Here is a 5,990-nt window from a genome sequence, read left to right as displayed (position 1 = left end):
CCATCCATAACAAACATTCATAACAAACACTTAGTCATAACATCCATCAACAGTAGAAAATATCCAGTTGTACAAACCATGAGTACAATACTTAGTACATAGCATGTGAAAAGTTTTGCAATGCAAAAGATGAACTATAGTCCTAGATTAAGGTGCAGTGACCTAGTAGTGCCTAGATGGTGATTTTGGATGATCCAGGCCTCCTCCTGGCCAGAGGAAACTGTTCAGGGTCCTCTTCTTCCTCAGTTTCTTCACCATCATCTTCATATGCTTCCTCAGTTACTGGAGTCTTGCCTTTATCCTTGGGCTGAGAACTGGAAGCTAGTGTGGTCTCAGTACCAGTAGTTGGCCCTGTGGGCTCAGGTCTTGGCTCTTTCCCATGAGCATTTGCATTGTTTTCAGGTATTGGAGGGACAAGAAGGTTTCTTTTTTCAATGAAGGAGGATTGTTGGGTAGGGGTCATGGTCATCATGAGACCATCTTCAATAAGCAAGACATGCTGTTTGAGGTCTTCAAGCAATGAGATGACTTCAGAATTGGAAGATAAGGACTTGTTGGCAGATTTTCTGGGATGAATGGTGAAAGGGGAAACATAGTCTGACTGATCATGAGAAGTCCTAGGAGTGACAGGGATTTCATGAAAATTTTTTCTTCTAGACTCAGCCACAGTCTACTTATAGCACCAATGGCCATCAAAGAATCTTAGTTCTTTCTTTCAAAATAATCTTTTGAAAAAACTGTTGAAACACTGTCTTTGGGTGATTTTCCAGAAAAAGGTATTTCAAAATGGACAAATATAGGAGCCAAAAATTTACCATAAGAGAGCTTTCTACGACTATCAATGCTAATTTTGAGCAGAAACTTGCACATCACAAAACCAAAGTCAATGCGGATTTTTTCAACAAAACAGTAGAAAAGATAGAGCTCCATTTTGTTTGCATCTGTTCTGTGGCCATCAGTTGGCACCAACAGATTTGAAATGATGGTGAAGATGATCAGATTTTGAGGACTGAGATCATCTAATCTTGCCTCAGCAGGAGTGTTGAATTTTGTTTGAAAATATGTCATGAGTTTAGCATTGTAAAAATGATGATAGGCAGAAGGAAATTCCTCATACGAAAAGAAGTTTGCAATTTTTCTTTTGTAACCATCTTCAATCTTTGTTTTCAAAATGGAGTTTACAATGTCAGGTGTTAATGTGATGTTCACAGAGTTGACCCTAGAGATGAGTTCTGTGTGTGAGTTTTCCTTTCTAAAATTAGCAAAGAACTGATAAAGCATGTCAGGGTAAAAAGTATTAGGAATGGTCAAGAGATGAACCCATTTTTGGAATTCAAACAGTTTAATAACAGGTTCAAGATCAAGCTTATGAAATTCGTAGGGAAGGATGAGCCTTTGGATGATGAACCCTTTTTGAGAGACTAACTCAAATCTGTCTCTGGCTTCATCATGAATGAATTTTGGAAGAGGAGTTGGTTCTGTTACGGGCTGAGATACTGGATTCTTTCTAGAACGTTTCCCTTTCGAAGTTTGTGTGACAGATGCCTCCACATTTTGAGTTTCAGACCTTGTCCTTGGAGACTTCCTGGTGGAAGGTTCAGAGGTTTGCTGATTCTCAGCAGTATTTCCCTCATTCTGCTGATCAACAGAGGGATCAACAGATGGCTTTCTCTTGGATTGGAGAGTGCTTTTCCTTTTTGCAGTTCTTTTTCCTTTACCAGATGACCTTGTGACAGTTTCATCAACCTGGATAGCCTGCTCTGGTTCCTCATTTCCACCAACAATGTTCCCTTCCGAGATCTGCCCTTCCATCTGCTCATCAGATAATTCAGAAGTTGGAGTAACCAGTCTTCTTTGGGCAGTTTGCTTCACTTTACCACCACGGGTCACAATCTTCTTTTTAGGTGCCACAGTAGATGGTTCCACAATTTCAATGTCCTCATCTCTAAGCCTAAAGGACCGTCCGACACTAGTAGATTCTCCTCTGATTCTAACCATGATGCAATGTGGATATGATTTTTGATGCAGAATGTGGTGTATAGAGGAGGAATGCAGTATGAGCCAACTAGAATGCACTAAAATACCGTAAGGAGAGAGTTATGTGAAGTTAGGGTTTCGTATGTAAATTGGGAGTTTTGGGGTAGTTGGGGGTTAGGTGTGATTTTTATAAGTGATTAATGAGCAACAGAGGTGTAATGGAGTTGGTTGAGTCAATTTCTTGGAACTTGGTTTGATGAGAGAGGAATTTGAATTTCAAATATGAGAGGAAACTGAAAGGTTGCGTCCGAGACTATGGAAGATAATGAACTGGGAAGAATGGGTAACTACCTTATAGTGCTCAATTTTTGAGTGTTGGACGTCCGAACGAAGTGAAGCGTCCGACACAACCGTCCGAACCAGGGTTTTTCTGAAACTGGACGAAGAACACTGTCGGACGTCCGTTCCAATTCATCGGACGTCCGATAAAGATTGACCAGAAACGAAACTTAGAATATTTTTTCTGAAATGCCTAGTTTTGTTCTTAGGAACACAAATTGATCCAGTAGAAGAGCTTTTGTGAGGATATCAGCGATTTGCTCTTTAGAACAAACAAACTGGACACGGATTACCCCCTTTGAGACAAGATCGCGAATGAAATGATGTTTTATATGAATGTGCTTAGTCCTAGAGTGCTGAATGGGATTTTTTGTCAGATTAATTGCACTAGTGTTGTCACAGTACATAGGTACACATTCATACACTAAACCAAAATCATTTAATGTGTTTTTCATCCATAACAATTGAGCACAACAAGCACCAGCAGCAACATATTCAGCTTCAGTAGTGGACAATGAGATAGCATTTTATTTTTTACTAAACCAAGATACCAAACAATTTCCAAGAAAGTTGCATATACCAGTAGTGCTTTTTCTATCTATTTTACAACCACCGAAATCAGCATCAGAGAATCCATATAAAGAAAGTTCATGACATTTTGGATACCACAAGCCAAAGTTTAAGGTACCTTTAAGATATCTAAAAATTCTTTTTACTGCATTCAAGTGTGATTCCTTTGGACAGGATTGAAATCGAGCACATAAGCATACAACAAACATGATGTCAGGCCTACTGGCAGTTAAATAAAGTAAACTTTCAATCATACCTCTGTACTTCTTTTCCTCAACTTTTGTACCTTCCTCATCTTTGTCAAGTTTGGTAGAGGTGCACATAGGTGTTCCAACAGGTTTTGAATCCTCCATTCCAAATCTTTTCAGCAGCTCCTTGGTGTATTTTGTTTGATTTATAAATGTTTCATCTTGGGTTTGAACCACTTGGAGTCCAAGGAAGAAGTTTAACTCTCCCATCATGCTCATCTCAAATTATTTTTGCATGATGATGGAAAAATCCTTGTACAAGCTCTCATTAGTAGCACCAAATATGATATCATCCACATATATTTGGACAATTAAAAGGTCTCGTGAGCTTTGTCTTGTGAAAAGTGTAGTATCTACAATGCCCCTTTTAAAACCATTTTCAATCAAAAAATCACTCAAACGTTCATACCATATTCTAGGAGTTTGTTTTAATCCGTATAAAGCTTTTGAGAGTTTAAAAACATGATCTGGATAAGATTTATTTTCAAAATCAGGAGATTGGTCAATATAGACTTCTTGATCTATAAAGCCATTTAAGAAGGCACTTTTAACATCCATCTGAAATAATTTAAAATTCTTGAAACATGCAAATGCTAGAAACATTCTAATGGACTCCAGCCTAGCTACGGGTGCAAAGGATTCATCAAAGTCTATTCCCTCTTCTTGGGTGTATTCCTTAACCACCAGTCTGGCCTTATTTCTAACAACCTCCCCTTTTTCATTCATTTTGTTTCTAAAAACCCACTTTGTGCCAATGATAGGATGGTTTTGTGGTCTAACCACCAGGGTCCAAACTTTGTTTCTTTCAAATTGGGTTAACTTTTCTTCCATAGCTAAAATCCAGTGCTCATCATTCAATGCATCAACAACATTTTCAGGTTCAAAATGTGACACTAAAGCAAGATTATCTACCAGATGTTTAGAAGAACGAGTTCTGACCTTTTCAGATGGATCACCAATTATAAGCTCCCTGAGATGGTTCTGGACAAATTTTCAGGTTCTTGGAAGATCATTAGGAGTAGTGGTATCTTTGTCATTCGCTTCTCAAGTTGGACTGTCCTGAGTATCAGCATCCTTTAAATCAATTTCTGGTAAGGCAGAGCCATGATCATTGATTGCTAACTTCTTTAATTCTTCTTGAACACCTGTATCATCATCTTCACCACAACTCATGGAAATGTCACCATTAGATTCATCAAAAGAAATGTGTATTACCTCCTCTATAACCAGTGTTCTACGATTATAAACTCTGAAACCTCTTGTGTTTTCACAATATCCCAAGAAAATTTCCTCATCAGATTTCTTGTCAAACTTTTCAAGATGTTCCTTGATGTTCAAAATAAAACATTTACAACCAAAACTTTAAAGTAACCAACAACAGGCTTTTTCTTAAACATGAGCTCATAGGAAGTTTTGTTCAAGATTGGTCTTAAGAGAACTCTGTTCATGGTATAACAGGCTGTGTTTATGGCTTCAGCCCAAAAATACTTTGGTAAATTGCATTCACTAAGCATGGTTCTAGCAGCCTCTTGGAGAGTTCTATTTTTTCTTTCCACAACACCATTTTGTTGGGGGACTCTAGCAATAGAGAATTCATGTGTGATGCCATTGTTATCACAAAAATCTGGAAAGCCACAAAAACGAAATTCAGTACCATTATCACTTCTAATTTTGATAATTTTCAAGCCAATCAAGTTCTGAACTTTAGCAAACAGTAATACAAAGTTCTTGAAAGCATCATCTTTATGTGCAAGAAACATTACCCATGTATATCTGGAATAATCATCAACAACAACAAAACAGAATCTCTTACCACCAATGCTTGTAGTTTGTGTAGGACCAAACAGATCAAGGTGTAAAAGTTCTAGTGGCTTTGAAGTAGAAACACACTTCTTGGGTTTAAAAGATATCTTGACTTATTTTCCAAATTGGCAAGCATCACATATCCGGTCCTTTTCAAATCTAATTTTTGGGAGACCTCTAACAAGATCCTTTTTAGAAATTTCTTTTAGCAAATCCATATTGAAGTGACAAAATCTTCTATGCCACAACCATGGGTCCTCATTTGCAACTTTGAGACATTTGAGATAGGAGGAATCAATTTTTTCAAGGACAACTACATAGATATTATTAACTCTTTTTTCTTTGAAAATAATGTTGAATTTTGAGTCAAAAATGAGACATTCAAGTTTCTTGAACAGTACCAGCAGATTCCTATCACACAGTTGGCTAACACTTAATAAGTTATAGCTCAAATTGTCAACAAGAAGAACATTGTGGATGAAGGTTTGACCATTCTTACCAACATCACCAATACCAACAGTTTTGGCTTGGTTATCATCTCCAAACGTTACCTTTCCACTTGTTTTTTGCTTAAGTTTAATGAATTGAGATGCATCACCAGTTATATGTCTTGAACATCCACTGTCAATGAACCATTTTGATTCTTTAACAGTAGTATCCAGGTTCACCTACACACAAAACCACAAGATAGTACTTGGTACCCTTTACATATTGGGTCCTTAAGAGTTAGCATTATGTCTAACCATCCACATACATCTCATACCATTTTTCATGTTTTTCTTAACATAGCAGTTGCTATTCATGTGACCAAATTGGCAACAGAAATTACACACTGACATTGGATCAATCAAACGAACTGGTTTAATAAATCTGACTTGCCTTCTCCTATGGATAGCAAACTCATTTGCGTTTTGATTCAGTCTTATTTGATGAGTGTTAAGATGAGGTTTAATGTCATTCTTTTGAAGACAGTTCTGTTTTATATGACGTAACAATTTGCATAAATCATCCATCATTTTTCTTAGACAACATTGTTCACTTCTGAGTGTGTCA

This window comes from Coffea eugenioides, chromosome 3 (assembly GCF_003713205.1).
Source record: "Coffea eugenioides isolate CCC68of chromosome 3, Ceug_1.0, whole genome shotgun sequence".
In the NCBI taxonomy this organism is placed as follows: Eukaryota; Viridiplantae; Streptophyta; class Magnoliopsida; order Gentianales; family Rubiaceae; genus Coffea; species Coffea eugenioides.
The sequence above is the reverse complement of the archived record's forward strand: the minus strand, read 5'-3'. Positions refer to the sequence as shown.